The sequence below is a fragment of the Tyto alba genome, unplaced genomic scaffold (genome assembly GCF_018691265.1).
Source record: "Tyto alba isolate M040663 unplaced genomic scaffold, T.alba_DEE_v4.0 Super-Scaffold_2, whole genome shotgun sequence".
Classification (NCBI taxonomy): Eukaryota; Metazoa; Chordata; class Aves; order Strigiformes; family Tytonidae; genus Tyto; species Tyto alba.
Window position 1 is genome coordinate 31,922,612 of NW_024881282.1, and position 10,726 is coordinate 31,933,337.

The 10,726-nt window shown below is 43.5% G+C and overlaps 1 long non-coding RNA gene across 1 annotated transcript; it reads right to left on the reverse strand.

The window, feature by feature from the left end:
- Positions 1-8,931: 8,931 nt before the first annotated feature.
- Positions 8,932-10,399, reverse strand: LOC116962597. Its single transcript, XR_004407668.2, has 3 exons — positions 10,081-10,399; positions 9,356-9,548; positions 8,932-9,143 (listed from the first exon to the last, which is right to left on the reverse strand). It is a non-coding gene; the product is annotated as an uncharacterized LOC116962597 (long non-coding RNA).
- Between the last annotated feature and the right edge of the window lie 327 nt (positions 10,400-10,726).

Below are 10,726 nucleotides of genomic sequence, written 5' to 3' on the forward strand. Positions count from 1 at the left end.
CATTGATGGACTGCACAGCCAGCACGGGCGCAGGGGAGCATCACCACCAAAACTTGAGCACACACAGCAGGCAATGCTGGCAAAAGCAGCAGTCCTTGAACCCCACCTGACCATCAAGGTTGTAGATGTGAGGCAACAGAGCGAACGCAGGGAATCTCTGTGTCAGAGCAGTGCCCACAGCCAGGGAAACCTGCTTAAGGCTACTGGGGTGGCTAAGTAGGTTAGTTTAAGTTGTATCACTGTCTCTTGCTGGAGGGTTCAACCACTTGACTGCTTGCTTTGGAAGGGAAGCGTGTGATGGAGTACCTCCTAAGGGGTTCCTGTACAAAGCCCCTGCTCAGCACTCAGATAAGCAGCTTGTATCTGAGGGCAGTGTTTATTTCTGAGTTAATTCCTCTCCCTTAGATGTTATGGAGGGATTTGAGCAGTCCATTCTCAAAAGAAAACGAGCAAGATTCTTTCCCCATGATGGTATATGTGGGAACCCTGAAGGAAGCTGGGTGCTTCCTATCACGCACCTGTCTGACCTTTAAGTCAGCGAGAGCTGTGCAGCTACAGCTGAGAGAAATTCATCCTCCAGTTTTGGAAGGGAGGGCCCAGCTCACTGTTAATTAAAGCAGGAAGTGTAATTGTTTCCGTTAATATAGTGTAGACAGGACCCCACATGAGATCATGGCCTCGCTGCAAGGTGTATTAGGAAGAAAACAAGCAAGCAGTTGGGAAGACCACTTGGGAAAAGCAAAGATTGCTCACTACCAGTATTTCCTAGCAGACTGTCTACAGAGTATATCAAGAGACCCACAGGCATGTCAGAAGAAACCAAATGCACCAGTGTTATAAGCCATCTCCTTAGTTGGTGGAAAACTCATTGGGTCTGCACTTATTACCTTGCTTTCCCATGGAAACAAGGATAATAAAAAAGGCTAATAAAACCATCAAGTTCCAGTCCCCCTGCCTTCACACGAGTGACTTCTGAACAGGCTGACTGTGATACCAGTCAGGTTGGACAAAGAGGGTCAGGGACTGTTATGTCCCAACAAGTCAGTGAACAAAAGCTGTCTGAGTGGTGGAGAGATTCTTGAATAGCACAGCTGAAAAACAGCTTTCAGGACTGAGCTTAGATCACACAGAGATGAAAGGATCCATAAGGAAGAAGAAACCTGAGGACACCCCAACCATAAGACCTTGAGGTGGAACTTACCACTCTATAAAGCACAAACCCCAAGGACACCGTGCTGTGTTAGTGCTCGCACCTCATGGAGCCTTTCCTCCTGCCTGCTCCCTTCTGTCCCTGCCTTGTGGAGACCCCTTTTCTGAGCACAGGGACAAAATCTCAGCACACGTCCATCCACGCCACCCTGATGAACCAAGACAAAAAACTGCATAAAAGAAGGAGAGAGAAAGGAGAAGAGGAAGGATAGGAGGCAGCTACTTAGGAAAACTAGATGAGACCCAGAAGGCCCAGTTGGCAGCTACTGAAAAGGAAAAAGGATCGTATCACACTGCAGTGAAACTGTACTCAGCTTTTCTCACAGATGTTTCTGACAGATGTGTTCAATACCCAATGTCTCACTTCATTTGTCTCTCCTCTCATCTGTTAGCAAGGGATTTTGATTCATGCAAGCACGAGCAGATGCGCACCCTTTGGTGTCTTCTGGTGTTTTTCACCCAGCCATGGGACTCTGAGGCTGGAGAGACCTTTGAGAACAGACATCAAAAGAAGGAGGCCATTCCACAGCTTCTTAGCTGACCAACTGACCTGCAAGCTGCCTTACCTTGAAACACAGCTTACAGCACTGCAGCCATTCATTTCAGGGCTAATTGTCTTAACCTAAATGACACTGGGCAGGGAAGGCAAAGCTGGCTTCTATAAAAAGCAAATATTGTGGCAAATGTTCCAGCAGCAGTGTTATTGGGTGAGGCAATGAGGGCTGCCCAAGCATAGTGGAAAGGATAATGGGATGAAATCATTCATGTATCACTTAACCTCTTTGAGTTGACATGGAAGAACAATCCATCTTTCTTCTCTGAACCCACCTTCAGCTGGCATATAGAAGGAAGAAAGCATCTTCTTCTAAGCACTGTGATCTGATAAGGACTAGAGCAATGCAATAAACATGGAACCACACAGTGAGTTTTTTAGAGCCTGCTATTCAGAGCAGAACAGCACTTGAAGGCAAACCTTGTGGAGTTCCACAGACCTGACAATGCAGCTATTTGAATGCAATGTGTGCTGTTGTCTGTAACCTGCCACGTGGCTGACTAGCGTGGTATGTTTGAATGCCTTACATTGCATGGCTAACTGACTCTTAGTTTCTCAGTGATGGATGGTCAAATGAAGTAAAATCCAGCTTTATATATGATTACAATCAAAAATGCTGTCCCAAGCTATTGTATACATTAAGTAAGTGGGCTGAAGCAGACACAAATCAGACCTACGATCAAAGCTTTTAAAGTTTAAAACTTTATTTAACCGTGGTTCATAGCAAGCCCTTGCTTTCACACTGATAATAAACTGTTATACTGAGGCCCTCAAGAAGCAGCAATTAGGCTTGAAATCATAGACAATGATTTTTTGGTACATACTATACACTGAGAAGTCTTCAACCTGCCATGCATGTTGCTCCTTCACATTTCAACACTCACTACTTCAGCATCACTCCTTATCCTGCCTAGTCTTGGTTTTTGTTTTCCACAGCCAGTTTGGTGTCCTGTTTCATAAGGCACTATGGCTTAGACCTGTCATCTCTTACCACGCACAATGAGATTTCCCTTCCTTCCCACAACATTGTTGCACATGCCAGTTTTGTCTGCCTGACTGTATGAATTTGGAACGACTGTCACGGGCACTGAGGTACACAGAACCTCATAAAACTTGTCTGTGCTCTCTTACTCCATTAGGAGGTTTTAAATGATGTGCAAGATGGTAGATCCTCAAAGTTATTAATCCTCTGACACCCACTGAAATGGGTGGTATTTAAACAGCTAAAAACCAACATGGACCAGAACCACTATTCTTTTGCACTCTTATAAAGCCTTTTGCATGCTTACTCATAATGTGGACTACCAGACACTGTCCTAGACTCTCACCTATTACAAATCAATGCCCAGCTGTTTTGCACAACTGAAGATCTGAGCCAATGAATCAACAGCTTGCTTTTCTTAATCTAAACTCTCAGTTAGAATGAGGAGTCTACACAGACCCCTGCAAGCATCTTTTGTAAAGATTTGAAATATTGAATCAAAAGTCCTTCTAAATTCAACTCTTCCCTTGTCTCCTCTTTTCCCGAGTAGAGCAGGAATATTACACAGCACAGTCCCTCAGCAGGAAGACTGTGGCTAGCAGCTGGATAAGCCCCCAATAGCAGTAAAGTAAGGGGTTGTGCTGGTTTTGGCTGATATGGTTTGGATAGAGTAAATTTTCTTCATAGTAGCAAATATGGGACTATATTTTGGGCCCGAAGCAGAATTAGTTTAGCTTTTGAACAGTCCATCTTTGTTTTATCAGCAACGATTTTTACTAAGCTCACATCTGAAGCAGCACAGGCATCAACGAAGTAGTCCAACCACTGGTTTGATCCCAAGGCACTGACACAGGCAAAGCCGGGGATGCATCTCAGAGATGTCAGCCCGTGAGCTTGCCCTCAGGATTGGCCTTTCCCACTATCCACACTGTGAGCCTTCAGATGGGACTCGCGTGGGTGCTCTGTGTACGCCTGGTAGGTTACCATGCCACAGGGGGAACGTGCAGAGGCTGCCTGTGGGCCTGAGGGTGCTGTCAGTCCTCCCCCGAGCTGCTCCTGCACAACAGCGTAGACCTCAGCGATTTCCACAGCCATGGGAGGTAAGGGTGTGGTGACAACCTGCTCGGGGAAAGCCATTGGGGGCCTCCAAGTGGTGGGAGGCACGGGCAAAGCTGGGCTGAGAAACATGGGCTATCATGGGAGTCCTCACAGTTCTGAAGTGATGGTCCACATGAGAGCAACCTCCCCCAACCACCCAGGAAACACCAGGGATGCCACTGAGCCAGCGGGATCACCGTGGTGCAAAATGGGACAGGGGCTTCTTTTTGCTTACGGAATTGTCAGGAGGTGTGAGATTCTTCTCTCTGGAGCCAGAAAGCTGGTGGACAGGGATTGTGCAAACTTCTTATGCCTCTCTCCATGCAGAGTCACTATCAGATACGGCAGACCTTGCTGTTTCTATGTTACACTTCTCCTTTTCTGGCGTGGTCCATCCAGCTCAGTTCTCAGCTACCTCATCCCCTGCTTCATTCAAACCTGGTGGTACCCACACAGCACCGACAGTACTTCTAATTTTGCTCTGCTCACAGCTATTTTAATCCCAAGCAGAGATTGCCACAAACTATTGCCTGTCCTTTCCTCCTTTTCCTTTCCCCTGCAAAAGCAAGTTATGTTGCAACAGAAAAATGTTCCACCTCAATTTGAAGATCAACTTCTTGTTGTAAAGGGAATAACTGTGGTCACACAGCAGCTCCCAAGGCCCCAGTTCAGCAGTCCATCTCTGATCAGCAAAGCATTTAAGCACATGTTTACCTGTAGGCTGATGATTATATCCTTCAGACTTTCCAGAGCCATGCTTTTCTGCCTCTGGTTTATGGGCCCCTGGAGGCTCATGTACTACTTCTAAGGGGCCTGAAAGGTACTTAAGGAGAGCAAGCTTGTCACCAAGAGGCTTGTTTGCTATGGAGAAGGCCCAGACTGCTGCTCGGGGAATGAAGAGAGCGAGGACAACTGCCTGAGAGCAGAACAGGTCTGATTGAACCAGGCCATGGGCTTTAACAAGCTGGGATGCAATCTCACCCAAAGGGCTGAGATCCCAGCGTCTCCAGCTATGTCTTCATAGTGTCTTGCCAACCAATGCTAACTTGTTCTGGAGCCAATCTAACAGGATGCAATCAGCTTCAGAGCCAACATGGAGCAGTGGTGGTGAGCACAGGGCTGAGACTGAGCTAAGATACCGCACCGAGGGATGGGCATTAGCACACACCCCCAGTTTAGGGCTTGTGTCAGCTGGTTTGGAGCAAAAGCAGAACATACTGATGTCTGCCTGCAAAATATCTCACGGACACCTTAGACTGAAAGCTGTGGAAAGCTTGGTGCTTCTTATCTTCTCCGCCATCTGGACAGAAATGACATGAGCTGCTCATTTTTGCCGGGACAAAGTTGTATCAGATCATTTTCTCACAATGCTGATCATGAAAAGGCACCTGATTTCAGCCCTCAGGGCATTGTGCCCACTTCTGCTCTCGCCTCCTCCTCTCATGTAACCCCAGCAAAATAAAGAAGCCTGCAAATGGTGAGCTAACCTGGGCCCATCCAATCTTACTAAGTAAATGTCCCATATCTGCCCTTTATCGATCCATCTACAAATGCGCATATGAAAGTAGGTAATTCGTGCTGAGATTTACTAAAAATACATCTAACTCACCTTGCGTTTTAACTGGCCATTCAAATTACTTTCAGAAATCTATTATGTGCATTATCATTTTTATTTTCAGTACAAAAGGGATTTTTTTTCCCAGCCAGTCAAGTTACTGTCTACTTTCATAGAATAAATTGCTATAAATTAAGTTAGCAGCAGTATAAACAGAGGTAATAGATCCCTGTCTCTGTAGTGGCAGCTGACAGCATTATGGAAATGTAGAATGTCTATTTCTGAGTTTATTCTGATGCTGATGAGTTTGCACTGATGTTTGTCTCTCTCATTTCTCATTTTATCACCTCTAATGCAGTGATTTTCCCTCCACAAGCTTCTCCTTCCTGAGGTTTGATTTAGTCAAGTAAATCCTAAAGGCTATTTTAAAAATGAGCTATAGGAAAATGCTTAGAGTTGGCATGGTGGGTAACACTTAGCCTTTTGTTTGAATAACAGAACTTTGTTTCAAAATAATAAAAGTTGCTGCAATTGAACGCATTCAGTCCAATAAAAGTATAATCCATTTTCCCCTTGAAATATGCTCATAATAAAAGAGAGCATGTATTTTTGCTTTAAGTCTATTTCAAACTTTCAATTCCTGCTGGAGCACAGCACGGAGAAAGTTAAGTAGGAGGGAGAATGAGGAAGTGAAAGTCTGCAGCCCTAAATGTGTGAGTGTCTGGGTGTGCAAATACATAAACTTGTCTCCTTTCCTACTTACTACCTTTCCACAACTCTGGCCATGTAAAAAGGCCTTAAAAATGGGTGGAATATCACCAATTTTGGAGATTCTTTCAACCACCAAATTGTAATAGGGACACCTGTAGGAATAAGAATTAAGTCCTTAGTCTTGTGAAAGTTTCCAGACGCACCAATCCCCAGTATCAATTAAAAAAAAAAAAATCAGCAATTTCACAGGTTACGTAGGAGGTGACCTTGGAAGTCTCTATTCAGGAAAGTGTTTGATAACCCTGAGTTTAGAAGCCTTCATCTGCCTTTTGCTGAGCACAGCAGCATTTATGATTTTGCAGGAGTTTGGTAAAAGTGGTTTTGAAATCTATGACAAGAGCCATGTCCTTTCCAGTAGGTTTGAACACAGTTGCCTTGATCCATTTCCAGACCTAAAACTCAGTTGAAAGGAGCTCTTCTAGGAGGAATAAAAGTGTGGGTTGGTTTTTTTTTTGTTTTCTTTGTTAAAAGAAGCAAGCCAGAAGAATTAAAATAACCTTTCCCTCTTCCCCCCACCCTAGAGCTCAGCTTGTCATTGAAGCAGGCAGGGAAGGAGCTATTGGACCGAGAGAGTCCATATTCCGACTACCAGATAAAACTTTCTCCTGGTTTTGGCACTGACATCTGAATGGTTCCTGGAGACTGCTCAAGTTCAGTGAGGTTTCTTGGGAAAGCAGGCAAAACAACACTGACATCACCAGCCAAGCTGCTTTCCTGTCTGTGCATCCATCCATCAAGATGCTATGGAGCCTCAGTGTCTAATGGGTGTAGCTGGGAGACTGCCTGGGAATTATTCCTTTTTATGGGAAATTCCAGAATTGGGAAACTTGAGGATTGTCCCAGACCAAAATTATTCTGAATTTTGCAGTCCTTCAGGGTATTTCTCTCCTCTTAGCATTTTGCTTTCAGCATTTATCGAGCAAAACTGATCACAATGGTGAAGAGCAAATAGCACCACTAACAAGATTCCTACTACCCAGTTTCATCCCTGAACCATGAAGTCAACCTCTGCTGGTTCCAGAAACAGTCTCTGCTCTTAGCCAAAGCTAAGTTAGTTACTTTGCATTACCTTGGCAGCATATAACATACCATAAGAACACACCATGTGCATGTGTATATATCAGTGTCTGCAAGCTACATATTGGGACAATTCTGGAGAAAAACGAGGAATCTGGAGGGAAAAAAAAAAAAAAAAAAAAAAAAAAAAAAAAAAGTGAGAATATCATCCCTTAAAACCCAGACATTGTGGAGGCACCAAACGGAGAAAATAAATCTCTTGCTGATGAGGAGACAAGTACTTTCTCAGTAGGTATAGCTCCCTTTGCATACCCAGCAAAGCTGGGAACTGTGGCTACAAGGAGCACGCCAGAGCATGCAGCTGTGACCAGTTCAGGGCAAGAGGAGACCAGAAATGACTCTGCTGCCATCTGGTGATTTTTTGTAGCCATATGAGCTTAAGGAAAGATGCTGTAAATCTTGGCAGGTAGCGCTAGCTTAGCAGCACAGGATAATATGTACATAAACTGCGAATTTAGCTGTGGTAAAGAGAGGAATACGGTGAAAAATTCAGTGCTGGATGTCTTCAGAACATAATGAACATAATGTTGTGTAGATCCACATTCAGCCCAAAAGATATTGCTGAGACATTATTGCTGGCAATGACTGGAGCAGGAACATTTAAGAAATGCTTCAGTTGACATTTATGTGATCATTTGTCTCCCAGAAGCATTTCTTGACAAGTTCTCAGAATCCAAATTTGACTTCTGTTCTGGAACATGGCAGGGCTCTGGTCTCCAGAATAGCAATGTTTAAATAAAAATGCATTTGCAACTACAGTAATTACACTAGAGTTAACACAGAAATTTCCACCCTTGTTTAAAGCTGCGCTCCTGGACTCCAAGAAACATGAAAGCAGGGATTTCCACTGCCTCCTTTTGTCATATGGAAGAACGCTTCCTTTTACCAGTCTTTTTTTCTATCCACTAAACTCTCCTTTCTTCTTGTTTCATAAAAAATAGTGTTTAGTGGTCACATCTTCTCCTGCACTGTACCTTATATGGCATACATTTCCCATCCCTTCTCTTCATCTCTTCGCTAACATTTCAATCTTTCTCTATATGGGAGTTTTCCATGCACAGACTCATCCTGGTGGTCTGACTCAGACGCCCTCCTCTCCTCCTTTGGAGGTGATCTAAATTGAACTGAAAACTCCTGCTGTAGGCATAGCATCGATTTGTATAATAGCACTGCAACATCCCACATCCCATACTTGGTGCATTTTGCTTCTCTTTAACCACTAATTTTGTCCATACACAGAAACTATTCATTTGCTGAATGTGCTGAAAATATGCAAACGCACTTAATAGAAAAGGAAGAATGTCTGTTGCTTTTCTCCTTGTTTGATCTTAGACACTCATCCTCCCACCTATCAGAGCTTATAATTTAGCAGTGCTATTTCCAGGACAGATGTATCTAAAGAGTCCTAAATTTCAGCTTGGTAATAGGATTGCTAAATCCAAATATAGAATGATCCAAATAAATATATAGAGGTTTTAGCCCAGCCTCACTCATTTTACTAGAACACTGCTGTGGGGGTGTTTTGAGCTGCACTAATTTGCAAATTTCTTGGTAATAATCATCTTTTCTTCAGGTTCCTTCAACTGGAAACTAATGCATTTCAAGGAGGAAAATGTGAAGAAAACAGCAACAACTGAAATAGACTCAGTGGGGGAGGTTTTCAGATTTGCTTTTTATTTGGTCATTTATTTCCTCAGAAAAAGCAAGCAGCTCAACTAAATAAAAAACTCCTTGCTTATGAAATCTAGTAGACAATACAATGGTCTCTCAAGTGATGTGGTAAAAGCTTCCATTACCTGAGACATTTAACCGTGAACTGAATCTAAGACCATAAAACATCCCATTCTTTCTGTGATCCAAGTGCAGCACCGATATTCAATAGCCTTAGCAGGCTGGTACTGTTAAAAAGAGAAATAAGTTATGACTGGGGTGTACACTGATACAATCTCTCTACTTCTCTCTACGTAAGTACACTAAGTATTATATCCTTCACAGAAACGAACAACAGCCTTTTTTTCTTGTCTGGGACTCCCCCAGTCTGAAACCTTAACTACAAAACATCAAATTCTTCCTCAGGTTTCTCACCAAAATAAATGTGAGGCATGCATACCTGTGTGCCTTATTTGGGACCAGCACTTCTTGAGGGAACAATTTATCCTCCCTTCTATAGTGTACAACTGATCAGTACACGTCCCAGGCACATGGTAAGGATTTGAGGATCACTGGGAGCCTGGTCAAAACTGCTCCTCAGGTCGCCACAGCTTCAGCATCCCCAGACAATGTTGAAAACCATCAACTTCCAACTGGACAGCAATTAAAGGAAGAAAAGAAGAAATTTAAAAATATTGTTGCATGGTTAGAGTGAGCTATGAGCTGAGTGAGCTTCTACTCTGATTCATCTCAGAGCACCTCAACTTCTATGGGGTTTTGACATGGACTGCACAAAAAATGTTCTCATTGCAAGTTTACCCCATGTTTTTACTTACACTTCAGAACAATACTGCCTTCACACAAAAAAATTAAGCTCAACTTTATGACTACTCTGTCTACTTGGTACAAATTATTGTTAAAATTAATTTTAGAGGCCTACCACACCTACATCTTTACCAGCACTAGCTCAGTCATGGTCCAGACTCCAGACTTCACAGTTAGATAGATAGTTCTCTTGTACCATGTCACAATGCCACAGGTCCTTATTTTTAGGTTCTCCTGTAGCCCAGAAATGTGAGCTTGAGTTAGTATTTACTTCAGCTCGTGAGAGGTGAGGCTTGTTTGTGAGCAAACACTAGTGCAACCACACAAAAAGTCACTGCATCCCTGACCAGCTATATTTACCTCAAGGCCAAGTTGCTTTTAGATAGCTGGGGAAAGGTGGGTTGATGGCTCCATGTAGTACAGTTTCTCTTTCCTTTGAGTGATGATTCCCAGAAAGTCTCAGCACTCCCAGGTTTTTCCACCATGATGTGTGCCCCTGCGCACATAAGCCAAATGACCAGGATAAATATCCTCTCTCTAATAAATGTTATAACCATCCCCCATGTTCCTACTTCTGTAATTTCATCCTGTATTCTATCTACAAATGCTACAGGTCTTGTGATCTGTCTGGCACAATGTAGCAAACAGTTAATTTTTACTTAACACAGTTAAAACTGGCACTCATCTAAATATAAATCCAGTATCACCTCAGAGAGATGTGGGTCAAACAGGCCGCTGACCAGTTCATGGAGAGTGGTAAAAGGGGTATCTGCATTTAAGCAGGAAAAGGGTCATAGCTGCATCTTCAGCATCCACTGACACCCTATCAGGAGAAAAAAGTAATGTAGGGAGGAAAACGGAGAAAGAAGAGAAGAAAGATAGTGCAGCCCTGCATTAGCTAGGGCATGTTGGAGAAACAACGCAAGATGAAGGTCGGCTCCAGGCCTCCCATGACCAGCACCCCTAAGCCTCCAGTGGGCTGGTGGTGACCCACCCTAAAAGGCAA